Consider the following 16,878-nt stretch of genomic DNA (forward strand, 5'->3'; position numbering starts at 1 on the left):
GCTTCTGCTAAAATAAATTGGTTAGTAGTGTTTAAGGTTCCACAATCCTCTTTGTTGTTTTTTCTAGTACAGACTATCAAGGCTACCTCTCTGGAAGTCCTGTTCACAGTAAGCCCTTCTAAATTCCATGGATGCCAGCGTGATTTAACCACCCTTACATTATCACATGAACATGTGAACTAAATAAATGGAAAAATAAGCTTGCAGCTTTTGCAAGTGATGCAAATATGAATTTTGGTTATTGGTTTAAGTGATTGAATATCTGAGTTTGCTAGTAAACTGAAATTACCCATTTATTTATTTATTATTAAATTTTTATGCCATCTTTCCACCAAAAGTGACACTCAAGGCAAATATTGAAATGAACTAGAATAAACTAATAATCTTTACTACATATCCTATGTTTTCTAACTTGCAATGTAATTTTATACATGTCTATTCAGAAGTAAGCTCCACTGAATTCAGTGGGAATTACTCTCAGGTTAGTATGTATAGAGTTGCAACCTAAATAATCTCATTAAAAAAACCTTCAAAATATTACTGCTCTATTATTTTTCCTTTCAACTTGTGAGCAGATGTAGATGCATTTTCTTGAGATTCATAAGCAGAGAAAACCTAACTTTGCCACCTTAAAAAAAAACACCCTGTTCCGAAATCAAATATTGATTATTTGCTGAATGAGGTTTGATGAGATGCCAAAATTCAATGCAATTTATAGACTAACCCTTCACCTTCAGTAAATCATATTTTATGCCCTCCCTAGCAATGCTACTATTGCACACAAAAGTACCACATAGAATTTTATATTAAAAATGTAGAAATTAAAGACAACAGGAAGTGATCTCAGGTTCTTGCAACATCTTATTATTCTACAACAGGAAATGACTGCCCTGGGGTAACTCTTGAGACAACATTTTAAGGATGGTTATAGTATAAACTGGGCAGTGTAGCTCATTGCTGCAAGCATATATTCAAAAATATTTAATGAATATCCTCCATCCTCTGGTTCAGCACCCACTGAAGTGTTTTATAGCCATAAAAAGAACAGAAGGAAATGAAGGCCAATTCTTGCAGCCAGATTCACTTATACTTAATATTGGCATTCTCCATGTTGCTGACAATGCTTGACATTCTAGATAGTCAAGGCAGACATCTGTGGTAGCATAAAGGCTGTAATGTTTGAACTGACCTTCAGTGATACAAAGTGTGCACCAGCCAGCAGTGCCTACCCACTACGGTTCTTCCCATTTTTCCTGGGCACTGATTCTTTGGGCTAAAATGCAAAGTACCATTGTATAGAACTACAGAAGGAGATAGATTTAATTCAGGAGCATTTCAAGCAGCCTCCCATCTGCCAACCATAGCATAAGTAAATTTAGGGTAATAAAAAACAATCCAAGCCAACCAACCAATCATCCACAGTACAGCCAAAGAATCACTGTTCTAAAGCCTTGTTTTATATCAATAAAACTTTAGCTATATTTTGCCTGTTTGAATAATTATTGTGGTTCAGTATGTGTTTAGATGCATAACAAACACATACTGAACCACTATTTTTACTCAACTAGGCTGGGAATCACCTAAAATATCTAAATATTCTGTGGTTCTAATAGGTTGTAAATACTCAGCATCACATATATAGGAGGAATAACGAAGCATGACTTTAGAAAATGAAAACATATGAGTGTCCAGGATTTGGGCCATGGGAGGTCCATGGTGCTTGATATATCCACTCTGATCTAAAACTGCTCTCAAAACTGATCCAGAGCCCCTCTGCTCATGTTTAAATGCTGAAGGCCTATATGGTGTCTTCCTGTTACATTGCTGCCACCATGAGTATAATTCTAACGTTCCTACATATACGTGTACAATGTCAGTTGAAAGGCACGTGTATCTAGACGCATATACCATACAATTACAGTTGAATTGGGGCTGGGCAGCAAGTGCAGGATGACTTATGAGCCAGAGGGTGGGGGGAGGTCTGTAATATATGTACTTTGATTAGAGTTATTTCAAATTTCTAAACACAAATATCAGTAATGTAAGTTACATTCCCCATTATCCAATCCTGATACTTAACCATTTTCCAAATTTCCATACACTAGTCATACATCTGGGGGAAAGATGCTTGTTTTTGCTTTACCAACATCAGGTACTGTCCATATATAAATTTCTGGTGTAGCCTGCTTGTCAGGAATGTAGTATCTAGATTTTATTTTTAAACTAAATGTTAACTTACATATTGAAAGATTATTAAAGTCAGTCTTGGGGTTCAAATATGCACATCTATAGTTTCCATAAAATTAGGGGCTACAGCATGTAAAATAAGTGGGTGTTTTGATTCCCTGTTATTTCATATCAGGATAATCCATCATTATATTGCATTAACAAACCATGACATTCCTCATCATACAGTATCTGTGTCTTGTCAGATCATGTTCCTATTACCTATTTATTATGATGTGTGCATGTTTAGGTAAAGTAAATACTTCTTAGATCCCTAGGATGTTTTAAGGGTTTTGTTTGATAACATGTTTAACTTTATGTCTTCAGGTAATTCTTTGTTATAAAACCCTGCAGAGAATAATTTGCAATGCAACTGGGGAAATTCCCATTAGAAAATTACAGATGATACAAAATGATTCATTAAGTATTTCTTCCTAACACACAAGTCTGCAAAATATATTTATATAAAAAGTAATAATGAATGGATCACAATGAACATCTATTATCCTATATTTTTTACAACATGGTGTTACTGATTTTTTACCCTTAAAGTTCTTTTTGGAATTTGGTGTAGATATTTCATTATCTAAACCAAGAATTGGTTGTGCTATTTCTTGAGTGGGATTGTGTGACATCAACTAGGTATTTAATGTTTGATCACGGCTTACAGAAAAAAAGGATACAGAAAATTTGGGGTTGATAGATATGAATTTCTGGGTAGTTCCCAGAAAGAAAATGTTTGACTTTCTAGCATTCATTTTTATTACCTACCATTCCATGCAGCCAAGTTTTCAATTTTAGGCAGGATTTTTTTGTGGCACGTAGAACTTGATTTTCCAATATCATGCATTTGCTAGAATTTTTTTTCCAGACCTGCAGCTTGGCTAAAGAAGATAAGCTGGTGTAGATTGTCCATCCCCATTGAAATCCATGTGGAGTTTAAAGCCTGTGTCAGCCTGGGCAGTTCTAGGAATAAAAAGCCAAGTTACTAATTTCTTATAATATTTCCAAGAAAAGCGAGTGTGATTTTTCAGACTGCAACTTCAAGCCCTGTTGTGTACGAATTGCGCCCTGTATTAACATTTTGCAGTTGGAGATTAAAAACAAGTATAATCCAACCTCAGGATACTGGTGGTGGTTGTAGGACCCAAGTGCCAATAAAAAAGAGCACAAAGGTCCATCATCACTAATTCAGCTATCTCTGTATGCTACTGAACACACAATATGTGTGTTTGTGTGTCTGTCCCCATTCACTACAATTTCCTTTGTCATTATACAAATGTAGTGCTGAATCCAAGATTTTGGGGGTCTTCAGCAAAGCTCTCCTAGTGGGCCACCTTTCTGGGCAAGAGGCAGGGCACACAAACCAAGGATTCCTTCATGTTGCCTCCAGCCCACTCGAGTGTCACATCCATAATGAGCGGATCTTTTGCAAGCCCTACCAAATGCCTGCCTTGCTACACTCCTGAGCTGGCCACACACAAGGAATATGGGTGTGGACCAACTCCTGCAAGCAGGGGAGCTTTGTATATGCACCAGAGTTCTTGGAAAGGAGTGCCTAGCCACAATTCAGTATTTGGGGTGCAAAAGTAATTTATCTGATTCATTATATTGTTATATGGGTTTTCCCATAGCTGAAGTTTCACAGCATTGTACTAGGTTGCAGGAACATGCTAATGGTTCACCAGTACAGTCAGCCGTACAGGTTCTGTAGTTGCCAGGGTCATGAATGTAGAATAGCATCCATGGCACCTTTTACAATAATACACCCCTTGTGCAGCAGCTTTTCTTGATTATGAGTTGGATTTCCATAGATTTTAAAACTATAGGTGTGTGGGCGTGCTCTGTTGTAAGCTTAGGTATTGCACAGGACTTAGAGTCTCCTTAAACAGCTTGGGATAAGTGCCCTAAAAGTGCTTTTGGGGTGATCTTTAAAAGCAAGGCCAATGTAAATGAATGGGGATTGCACAGGGGATGTCTCCAGTGGATTTTTAAAATATATAATTTTATCCATTTCATATCCTACTGTATTAATAGGGAAAATGCGCAGGAATGTCCATTGTGATAAAGATGTGGATTGAATCCTAATTGTAGCCAAAGTGGAAGCCAAAGGAAGTGGTTTCTTAGTGCACCATTCACTTGACACCTGGTTATTGGAAATACTGATTAACAGCCTACTCCCCCTTGGAGTTAGACATTTGGCCATCAGAGTATAAGCTGCTGAGCTGATGTAGCTTGACATAATTCTGGCTATCCATGAAGATTCTGCATGTGCCAGCTTCACAGTGAGAGATAAGAATATCTCATTAGTAGAAGGAATATTTTGCTGGGCATAACTGTTTTTATATGTGAGCAAGAAAAGCTTTCTAAAATTAACTAAGTTGCCTTGTGCATCACCACTGTGTTTTAACTCTGCATTACCAGGAAAGGAGCTGCTAAGGTGAACAAGAATAACTTCACTATGATTTCTTCCCCCTCTCTAATCCCCCAATAGAAAATTAAATGCCACACATGATTAAACACGGGACTAGAATCTTGTACATGCTGACTAGCAACTTGTGGCCAGCCTGTCTTGTGCATCCCCTACCTCATACCAGCTTTTTGGCATGCCATCACAAACATCAGTTGTTGAACCTTGGCCAATAGGTGCAAAAAAACTTAAATTGAATGTAGTTGAAGGATGTACACAATAAACTGGAAACAGTCTGGGAGCTGGCATTTGCAGAACTTTCAGTCATTTCCCTGGGACTACCATGCATGCACCCAATGATGACAGGAATAATCCCACAGGCATCGTCATATGGACCATTAACACAGGCCTTCATCCTGGGATTATTTCTTTTCACACAAAACCTTTCCAGCTCTGTTTATAGAATAGCCATAATATTTATCTAATAAAATATCAATATACATTGCTTCATAAACAGAATAGAGAATTGTTGTTGTTCAATCGTTAAGTCGTGTCCGACTCTTCATGACCCCATGGACCATAGCACGCCAGGCCTTCCTGTCCTCCACTCTCTCCCAGAGTGTGCTCAAGTTCATAGAATAGAGAATAGCCAACTGCAATATGCAACATTTTTTAAAAAAATCCTGCAAGGTAAACCCCCACCAATGCTATTTACCATTTTAAAAGCAGAATTAAACAAATGATATAAAGACATGAACCTTCCCTGCATAAGGGTGTGGCACCTGTGCATGGATTGGATCCCCACAGGGTTAATAGAGGCCTGTTTCTTCCCTCCTCCCACCTCATGTACACAGAAGCAGAGACCCTATATAGCTTCGCATCCAGTTGATCAAGTTTTTTCAGCTTTGATCTCAAGTAACTTGAAACAGAAACAAAGAAAGTTTCTTCTAGTATAGACAGCATTGCTGGCTGCTGGGTACTCATTATCAATTGACAAGGCACACAAAAGATGAATGTCCGAAGACAAGACCTACCTTGTGAGCAGCTTTCAAGTTTCAGTTCCAAGGCATTAAGCAGCATTCTGAATGTTGAGTCATTCACAACCCTTCTGCTGGAAATCTAGGGCAGCATTCTAGGGCCTGCGGGACCTTCTGCTAATACAACAGGGAGTTAGCACTTCCTAAAGTAACCCTGGAAACAAGCGGAAACACTTGCTTCCAGATCAGGATAGGTCAGTGGAGCTCTTTCCTGAGAGCTCGTCTGTCCTGACCCATTCTGGAGATGAACATTTCTGCTCATTTCCAGTTGCTTTAAGAACCATCAGCTCCCTGTTGTGGTAGTGGTAGGTTCTGCTTGCACGTGAGCAACATTGATAACATTTTAACATGTTATCAATGTTAACATTTTAGGACCCCTTTGCCAGAAGGATACTCATTCTAACCATTTCAGTTAGCAGCTGTCACAAATGAGGATGCTGATACTTGGAAATTATCTTCCCTTCAGACCCATGACCTTGGTTACCAAACACTTAAACAGGCCAGGCTTATCTAGACTAAGAGGCAACCTGTATGTGACAAAGCCTCAACAGTTCTTTTAAAATGAAAAGCAGCCTCTGGGGACTGCTATTTTGAGCAGAGCAATGGCAGGGAAAGGGTGCTTAACCCCTTGGCCATTTTTGCAGTAAAGATCACTGTTTTGACTCTTGTAGGATTCCAGATACAACATATATAGGGATAAATATGTATCTGCATCCCTGCTTGGAGAGAACAGGCAGGGAGAGTTGGCTGTGCTCCATGGACAGAGGGTGAATTTGAGCAACTTTTGTTACTGGTGAAACGGTTAAGAATTCCTTTCCCCTCACTGCTCTTCTACTCAAAATTACTGCTTTCTGAGGCTGCTTTTCATTTTAAAAATAACTCTCATGTTTTACTTACATATATTTGGGTATAACATCTACTTTGCTTCTTAGACTTTGCAAGAAGTGCCAGTAGATTCCGATTCTGCAATATCCATAAGGGAGCAGAGCTGCAATCAGGAGGTAACACAAGGAAGTAATGTAGTCTGGGTATAATGGTCTATATGCATTCTCTGGAACTGGAAGATGTTTTCAAACTTAGTTTGAAATTTCATATGCGACCTTGGATGTGTGATCTTAGGTAATGTGTCATAGATAACATGCACCCAGCCAAAACAGAAAAAGTACTTTCAGTAAAATAATATAGTTTAATGAAGTACATAGAACTATACAGACACATAATTAAAAATTAATAAGGAAAGAATATGCAAACTATCTCACTAATAAGATAGGATTAGTGCCAAATGAGACCTTAGCCATTTCATAGTCTCAACTCCATGCTTGGTCAAGGTAAGTGGGGAGGCACTTACAGGGGATAATCAGTGGATAGGGTGGTAGGGTTGCATAACTGGTCATTTTCTTTCCAATTCTCCCCTGAAAATGCTCCAAAATTATTTGCTTACACTTGATTTTGGATCTGGCTGGGGTGGGGGATTAAAATTGAACGGGGGTGGCACTTTCCAGGGAGAATTAGTGGGGAGAAGAAGGATGAAGTATCCTCTTCTGTCTACTGATTCTCTTCTGCAAATGCTCCAGCCCCCTCATTAGAATCATGAAGGGCATATGGAGTTAGGAACACGCTGTTTTTCTCATAATATCTAGTTCCATCCTTAGTCAATCCATTAAAAGTTGTCTTACTTGCTCTGTGATTTTAATCCTATGAGGTCAGTTAGTTGAAGAGATAGCAGATTGCTTATTGCCATCTGGCTGAGTTTTGTGATAGGGAAGATATCGGGATGTGAGTTTCCAATGCTCCATGCTAGATCACCTTAATTTCCATGTGTTTGCCCAACCCATTTTTTTTAAATTATTGGCCGTTTATGCATCCCATGGCAGTTGTCCAGATCTAATCTGATAAGTACAGCTTCATTTCTCCCCTTTCAAACCTAGAATTAATCTCTTCATGGGCTGTGTTCATACTAAATAAATACCTGGTAAATATTTCCTGGACTAGCACCAGTTATGGATTCTCAGTATGGTGGACCCAACCCTCTCCTTCCAAAGCATCCTCAACTTGGTCTAAAACATGCAGAGTTCTTAGATAGCTTCTGACTGTTTTGAAAGACATGGGCATAATTAAACAGTACAAAATTTTAATTTCCACATGTGTATGAGAGAAAAGCAAAAGTGAAATAGCATCAGTATCCTTCAAAATGTAAAGTTGGGAATAGATTAGATTATCTGTACTTTAAGTACATTAGCCAGACAGGTTTTTTTTAATCTCATGGTTTGTCCTTAGGCCACCATCTCAGCAGAGCCTTAAACAAATTTTTGTACCAGATTTGAGCCTTACTGTTCAATTCTGCTGTGCATTGTCCATCAGGTACCATGTGTGAACTGTTACCTCTATGTGAAAGGTGTTTGTGGCTGGAAGTGTATTTGTTGCACCAGAAAAAGAATGAAAAAAGGTAAATATGAAAACTTTACAAGCCTGGCAAAACATCTGAATTTGATACCCTAGCTTTAAGAAATTTATGTTTATTTAAGTAAGTGAGAATCAGTCTGGTAAAGTCCCAGCACATCAGTATACTGCAGGATTAGGTCCCCTTTCTCTGTCTTGTTTCCATGGGTTTATTTCCCCAGATCTCTTCTTGGTATTTGAAAGAATGATATTCCTGTTTAACATGTGTCTCAATTTGTAATAATATCCACTCTGCAGCTGGCTTAGTTTTTCAAGTGTTTCTAAATGTTTCTTAAATTTAAGCCAACCTACAATAACAAATTATCTAGAGACAAAGAGATCAAACTGAATTTGTAAAACAAAATAAAAATCCTCCCCTATGCTCAGTCCCCACCCCCAATTAAACTTCAACTTCCACTCATTGTTTTGAAAACTCAGACTGTGTAACATAATCATTCCCTTTGGAAATGCACATATTGAAGAACTTGGGTAGTGTAGAATAAAGCAAACGATCAGGTTTGGATTCCTTTGCAAAGTTCTGCATCTCAACAACCTATTAGTCTGTTCACCCTATATTTAGAGCAATTTAAAGCTATTTCTGGGGAGCCTATGTGGTTAAGTGTAATACTTGCTGTCATTATGATCTCTTGCATGCCATGATTCCTTAGATCACTGTACATTTTGTATGAAGCACTAGGGCTGCCATTTTAAAGCCTTTTACCCAAAGACTAGACTCCTTTTCCACAGAAATTTTGAAATATGCAGAGGAAGTGCATAGTGAAGTCATTGCAGTTTCATACCTAGGGCTGTATCCATTGTTAGTTCAATTTAGAGCAGGAGAAGAATAGGACTCAACCCTTAGTTGTTCAGCCTCTTTGGCGTCTTCAGTTCAAATACGGATTCCATGTTATTCTGCATGCATGTTAAAGCTGCCATGCACAACATCTGAGTATCTTCAGTGCCATGTTCATGGCTAACACGGCTTTTCTGTCAAGGGAATCTGCAGTGCAGCAGAGCAACCCAACAGATTCTCCCTACTATCTATCTCTGATCTGTATCGTATATCAGAAAGAAACAAGTTAGATGGATTTGTTACTGTACATTGTCAGTAAGATAAGTTTTCTCTAAAGATCACTGCCTGTCTTTCCCTTGGCCCTACTTCTAAGCTGTCACAGTTCATAATATCTGCTCAGAATTGCCTGACGAATTATTGTCTCTGAAAATGTACTCAATACGATCTTGGTAGTGTATTCATTCTTTGCCCTAATTTAAAGCATGTTTCATACATCAGTCATCATTACACAGGAGGATTAGAGCCTCCAGTTGCCTTCACCCTAAAATATAGGAACAATAGAGGTATAGGACAGGCACCATAGATGTATAGTCAAATCATGACAGATGGGTTGCTATGTTTATTGTTGTTTCCTGGGAGAATGGGACTTATTTGCAATATGCACACACATACAACTCCCCTACCTAAGAACCTTATCAGCCAGTTGGGGCGCAAAACAGTGTTGTGTCCACTGGCCTTTAAAACTCCTTATTACTTAAAAATGAATTAAGATATTTGGCTGCATTTGCCCTTGCTCAAACTACCCTTTGGATATCAGGCTGCAAGACTACCCAGAATGGCTACACAACTACTCCCATTTATCTGAGAAAACCCTCATCTGAATGAGAAGTTAACAGGTGTTTCAATATCCGCAGTGTGCTTCCAATGTTTAATTATGAAAAATCAATACCACAGTGCTCATACAGCTGCCATGTTTACCTTTCCTGAGCCACAATGTGATAAAATGAAGGAAAGGGAGGAAAGTCCACCTGTGGGGTATATAAGCCAGGGAATAGAGGAGGAGGAAGAGAAGAAGAGGAGGAGGAGGGCGGCGGTGGTGGTGGGTGGCGGCGGCGGCGGCAGCTATATGCCCAGCCCTACACACATTAACAAAGGGACTAGATATACAGAACTGAGGACAATGCATGCTTATAGCACTTAGGATAATAAGAACTCTCTTGAATTCTTATTTATTGAAACCACACACTGACTTTATCCATGGCTCCCAGCTTGTTGTTCCTCCCAAAATAATAAGTTGTTGGCCTGACTTTGTGCATGGAATATTTCTCCCAGCTCCGGTGATGCGGTGTTCTTTATTTCATTTTGTGGGGAAAGAGAGATAAATCACCAGCTGTTCAAGAGGGAAGGCTTCAATGGAAAACCTTGAACAAGTTTCAGCATTTTTTATGAAGATGAGAACTCATGCAAATAACAAGCAAACCCAAAGTGTTTGCAGGGCTGAACACGCTCCCATGCCTGCCTCACTACACACTTGTGGTTGATGATCTCAGCAAAGCCTCCCTAAGAAAATGACGGGCTTCACTTTGCTCCGAGCCCATTCCTGTCCCAAAGGAGTTGGGTGTATTCTGGTGCTTCATCACCAACAATATTCATATTCATTGCTCAGTTGGATTAACTACTGCAATGCAGTACATTAAAGAGAACAGTGAACTGCAAGCCCATATCAACATTTTCCCAAAAGCCTCATAAGCAATCCTTACCAACCCTCAATAGTAAGACCATAATATTCACTGGAGTAGGGTGTAACTGGAAAAAGGATGAATGCAACTGTTTGCTTGTTAGTGCACTATCAAGGTGGAACCATTACATATAGTTTTATGGACAGAGAAGCCTTCCCCCAAACACATGCACACACATGTAAAGGCAATTAAGCTCCATGGTGCAAGTCTGTACTGGGCTTCTTTTGAGCACCAGGTGTTCTTAGTCACCTTGCATCTGATCACATACTCTCTCATCCATCTGAATAACATATGGGAATGAAACCAACTTATTTAAAATGCCAAACTGCAAGCATGAGATTTCTTGCACCTTCCCATGAATCGCCTGACACCAGCCACTATCACATCCAGAATATTCTGGACTAGATGGGCTATCCACGTTTTGAGGACAGAATGAAATACCACAGATAAGTCTCAGTGTACCTTTCCACAAAACAGAACAAAAGTTAGCAAACCAAAACACAAGATGGATTTATAAATAGGATGAATTGAAAACCAATTGGAATATTAGAAAGTGGCAGAAGAATTAGCAGGATAGGCATCAGTTCCCAATATCTTTGTTAAGTTGCCAGAGCCATTACTGATGCTTGCACTGAGCACCCCTTTGAAAACCTTTTCCTGGCACAAGGCAGTGAATCTAGCCAGTGCCAAGTAGCTCCCACACAGCTAGAGCAACACTTAAAAGGACTACCCACTAAAGGTAATTCTGTGTGCAGGATATTTCAGGTTCCAGATGTGCGGCCTGAGTGCACCTGAAACCCCCAAACCTCATGAGGTTGTTCTTATCCATATGTTGATCTTTGATAGGTCCAAAAGCAAACTAGTGGGGCCCTGAAGGATTTTTGTTGTTGTTGCTAGTACCTCTTCCTTCAGTTCCACTTTAGCACTAAAGCATGCAATTAGCAGGGTGGGATACAGCCATTTGGCTATAGTGTAACTGGTCCATGTAAGATATTCCTCATTAAGTAGTATTATATATTGTATTACTCTTTCTTTAGTTTCCCCACTGTTGGTTCTTCTGGTTATATGATTTGTGACATTACTCCATTAGATTGCATAGGGGACCAGTGATAGTCTGAATTGGGGGTTAAACAGCAGGTAGCACAATGGTGGAATTGGTATCTAATGGGGCTTCCAGAGAAGGCTTTTATTGTGCAATAATCATCCTGCCTCATTCACAGAATTTTAAGGGGGAGGGGCACCAGACAACACTGTGTTCCAGTTGTAACTTTCCCATGTTTTTCCATCACTTCTTCCATCTTTTTTTCTTACCACAACAAAGCCATTAAGGAAGAAAAAGCAGGATAGCTGCCCAATGCCTTTTGATTGGTAGTATTAGAAGCCCTCCATCTGGAAGCACCCTAAGTCTAGAAACAGATAATTGTTTGGGTTTTTCCCAGCAAGCTGAAAATAGTGTGATATAGGCATCACTGCCAATTCATGGTGAGCACATTCATCCTACTATTGTATCTGGTTGAACAGTTTCACAGAACATTTCAGTGCTCAACAGATCTGAAAGACCTGCTTGGCCACAGATAACAGCAGGATGTAAGAAATGAGTGTGTACAGCACAGGAAGTCTTGCCTCTATCAGGCCACCAATAACTAGTTTAGAATTATCATCTGTTTCCTATCTATAAGTTTGTTATTATATGGCAGCCTCCCCAAAACTAGCATCCTCCAGATGTGTGGACCACAGCTCCCCCACCCCCAGCCAGCATGGCCAATTGCCAATGGTGGCTGGGGATAATGGGAACTGTAGTCAGACACATTTGGATGGCACCAGGTTGGGGAAGACTCTTATATAGTGTTTGGTCTCAGAGCTATTCATATCTCTAGAGATCTGGAAAGTTAAATTGCACCTTAGCTTCCTAATCAGTGACAAGGAGGGCTGTACTGGTTCCTCAGGTCATAATCCACTATGCACTGGCTCAAACCCACCTGTAGTTATTTCAGTGGGACTTATGTGAAAGCAGAGATCAGTAGACTGTACCCCAAAGGTTCTTTCAGGTCTAGGCATGAATTGACTTCAAGATCCATGTATGTATGGATGGATGGATGGATGTATTTAGAATATTTCTTGGCCACCTTTCAGGGCAGAAGCCTTCCCAAGGTGGCTTACAACAATAAAACGCATAAGCCATTAAAGTAAAAGGAACTGAAAATATGTTGTTTTGTGCACTCTCTTCTTATCCTGCAAGTTCTCCATTCATCATCTGCTACTTTCCCCACAACCTAAGGCAAAAAAGCCTTAATGTCGTGCTGACACATCCTCACAGTTTCTGGTCATCAGCTGTAAAACTGAAAATGTACCCCTTCCAGATTGTGTCGGGCATATCCAAGCTCCTACCAGAACATAACATCACTACCTGTAATGAATCATGAAGATGCAAGGTAGACCCTGACCAGCCTGTCTTTGTTTTTACAGGAATGCTCACTTTGACAGGGTAACTTGCATGGAGAAAGGGAGCAGAGCAAACCATGCTACTTCACCAAACAACACCAGCTGGTCCACTCACCACCCCTTCTGATTAAAAGTCAAGTAAGCAAAGCTGCTTCCCATCATTAATTCTCTCGGAGGGAAGGCTCAAACCCTTGGGTGCCTTTGGCTCAGAAGACTGTAAGCACATCATGGACACCACGAAGTATGCTCAGCATTCCAACTACCATCTCCCCTTCGCCCTAACCCTTTGGTTTCTTGCCGATGGAGGATTTTCCTCTGATTTCTAAAGCCACATGGACCAATGTATGTACTTTTTTCTCCTCACTGACTTCAAGGTTCAGATATATGAGGTTGGACAATGAAATGGATTTTTTTTCTCCAAAACTGCTGTGGTTTTGCTGCTACACTAAGAATTGTGATTTGCATTGTATGGTTTCGGACCTTTTCGCGTTTTGATGGGGGGTGGGGGTTAAAGGGGTTATACTGGAGTATTGACACTTCAGAGTCATCTCTATCTCCTACCCATGATGCACTTTTAAATGAAGAGTTATTAGAATATTTTATTGGCTAATATACTTTTTTCCTTGTTATTTTTTACAAAGGCCACCTTTATCCCTTTTAATGCCATATTTTCAGTGTTACACTTTTATGGCTTTTAATTTTTTTTTTTATTTGACAGATGTAAGAAGCAGCATGAATAGTTTATACTGTGGTTTTTCAGAGACTGAATGCCAAGAGAACTCAGTAAATGTTTATTCCTCTCAGCTTTCTCTTTCAATTCCCCTAAATAGCACCCCATTTGGGAACAGAGCAAGAGTGTTGAACTAAAGACCAAAAAAAGAAAAAGAAAAAAAAAGGATCCCCTCAAGGTGTAAAACTATCTGGGGAAAATATTTGCTGGGTGTTATGAAAGACTTGGATGAAATTTCAACCCTGATGGTTTTTCAGTGATTCAGGAAGCCAGTGAGACAATCTCTCCAGATGCGAAGCCCTTTCATGATAATTAGAAAGGTATGGCCAAGCCAATGAAAACACAGGGGTAAAGTGAGAAGAGAGCCCCCCTGATTCTGTTTCACTGTTTGCTTTCTCCTGTCATGGTTAAAAGAAATGTGCAATTCAATCCTCAGTCAGTGGGTGGAGGATAACAGGGTAGAATTTACTTGTGTGCACTTGTATAGTTGTAGCCAAGAGTCCAAAAGTACACTAGCGCATGTATGCCGGCACTGATTTGGTAAAACAATTATGGAGTATCCCATTCTGATGAAATACTATGGGTGGGGGGAATGGGAAAAAATCATATAAAAAATGTTCAAATCACCTTGTGATCCAGTGTAACTGTTTACTAACTTGAATAAAGCAATTGTTCACACTACCGTGTCCAGGGTACACCTTTACTATAAGGCTATTTTAATTAGCAAACAGGAAGCCATTTGGAAAGATTCAAAAGTGTTGGGAGCAGGGTCTTAATAAAAGCCAATCAAATCAGAGCCTTATAGCGAGGGTGCACTGAGGGCACTATGTAAATACTGTATTTCTATATTTTCCTTTGTACAGATTCACTTAAGTCAAGCTACTGTTTTACAGGTGCTCCTTATTTATTAGGGCTGTGAAAGCTTGGAAAATTACACCCAACGAGAAAGCTCGCTTTTTAAAAAAATAAATAAATGAAAAATTAAAAAGGGGAGCGGGGGGAGGGCATATGGGGAGGGGGGAGGGAAGGAGCTCGTGAGCCCATGGAGTGATTTTGAAGCCTAACAGAGACAAATTTCTATGGGAAAAAAGAAGCACTTTTAAGATGCTTCTGGTTGTTCTGGGCTCACACCATTTTTCTTTCTCCCTGACTGGTGTCAGATTTATTAAAACAAAATAAATCTTCAAGTAAAAAGAAATACACTTAACTTTGCTGTTGTTTTCCTTTTAAAAAAACAAACAAACTTCTGTGGACAAAAGGTCTTCATTTCTTTCTAGAAGTTGATAGATAAAATGGATACAGTGAAATTCATCACTGGATCTAAAGAGAATATCCCTCCTTGAAAGCAATTTAGTCTTTAGGATCTCATCTCTCCTAATCTTTAAGCTTCTTTTAGTGAAGATGGAAAAAACATTTTCTGTGAATGGAGACTCTGAGCCTCTTTACCTGAGGTTTTTATCCTGCAGTCGAGATTGGCTACTCATTGAAGTTTATGGGTTCTTTACCTGTCAGCCTCCAGAGCCTCTCCCATGCCTTATGACCTTTATCCCATTTTTTTAAAGATCCGGGGTAATGAGCTATTTAACTATTGCGAGGTGAATTTCTCTCTGAAAAGAGGAAGTTGTGCTATAAAAGCAGCTCTACCACAGTCCCATCTAGAGGCTGCATAATGAAACACATAGAACTTGCAGATAAAGGAACTCCCCAGGAAAAAAAAGAGCTGAAGTGCATGTAAAGAGCCATTCCCGCAAAGAATCTGGAAGCAGAAGCCCTGGTAAAGTTGTGGGATAAAAAAACTCTGTGTAGAGAAGCCCTCTCTCTCTCCCGCCCTCTCTCTCTCCCTCCCTCTCCCTCAATTTCTCCCTCCCCCTCTCTCTGGTTTGGTGACGCTCCAAACAAGTAGAAGGATCAGTCTCCTCTGCATTCATTGCCAGTGTAAGACCTAATACACAAATTACATCTCCGTTCTTGTACAAGTAACAATTCTAGGCTTTCCCACCTCCCAGTGAGCTCCTAACTAAGCTGCTAATGTTTGCTCACATAATGTTTGCCTGCATAAATGCATGCATTACATTTTTGGCATCATTCTTGAGCATCTTGTTTTCATATTTACATGGTTCAAAACTAAGACATGACCTTCATAGGAGTTGCTTACTTATCACGTGTGAGTGTGTTTGTGTGTGTGTGTGTGTTGCACATTCTGTGTGTTTTCCTTTCTCTATGGAGTAACTGATGTAATGGAGGCCCATCAGATTAGTCTTCTGTTAACAGTGATTTCTTTCTAATGCATATCATAAAGTGGTGTGACCTTAAAAATATACTGCCAGGCAACGAAATCCTAATCAAGCTTGTGAATGTTTAGGGCCTTTCCAGTTTATTAGTTTAGACTGGAACAAATGCACTATTATTGGTCACTTGTGGTGCTGGATCCAGAAGTCTCCACTCCAGAGAAGCACTTCTGTTTCAAGGCAGTGCATCTTCCCAGCACTCAGACAGTGTGATATTTTTGCTGGAGAAATGCCATCCTTTTCTCAGCTAGCAATGTGGAGTTCTACCTAGAATGTAGGGATGGCACAGGTGCCCAGTTCAGTCCGGGAATCCAGTGGACCTGCTCCTGCCTGCATCCCCGAGCCTTACTCGCCGAGCCCTTGCCCCTGCCCACCCGCTGCCTGCACTCGGCAAATGGCCTGCACTCACCCTGGCAGCCTCATCGAGCTTCGTGGTTGCCATCTTTTGAGAAAGAAAATGATGATTGCAAAAATGCGCAAATTGGCGCAACCACAAAAATGTGCATTTTGCAAGTGCACATATTCGCGTCTGCACAAAAATGTGTATTTTATGAAAAATGCACATTTTCATACACACACTAATATGTGCCTTTGCAAAAATGCACATTTCACATGTGACAATATGCACATTTGCAAAATGCACATTTCCGTGCATACAAAAACATGCGCATTTTTGTGATCGCCATTTTTTATTTTTTTAGAGCTTGGTGAGGCTGCTGGGGTGACTACAGGCTGCTCGCCGAGCTTGGGAGGGGTTCGAGCACAGTCTGGGGA

The 16,878-nt window shown here is 40.0% G+C and overlaps 1 protein-coding gene across 3 annotated transcripts in view; it reads left to right on the forward strand.

Annotated features, from left to right (window-relative positions):
• SOBP (sine oculis binding protein homolog) overlaps positions 1-13,959 on the forward strand; it is a 226,740-nt gene extending 212,781 nt beyond the window's left edge. For 2 of the 3 annotated variants that reach the window (XM_084831334.1, XM_084831342.1), the window contains one exon: positions 13,111-13,959. The gene's annotated coding sequence lies outside the window, so the exon portion shown is untranslated. Of the gene's footprint in view, positions 1-8,034; positions 8,120-13,110 lie in introns of all 3 variants that reach the window. The other variant, XM_084831325.1, reaches the window with a different exon arrangement.
• The last annotated feature ends 2,919 nt before the right edge of the window (positions 13,960-16,878 follow it).

The sequence above is a fragment of the Heloderma suspectum genome, chromosome 1 (genome assembly GCF_057233095.1).
Source record: "Heloderma suspectum isolate Gila_16-S chromosome 1, 16-S_ref, whole genome shotgun sequence".
Lineage (NCBI taxonomy): Eukaryota > Metazoa > Chordata > Lepidosauria > Squamata > Helodermatidae > Heloderma > Heloderma suspectum.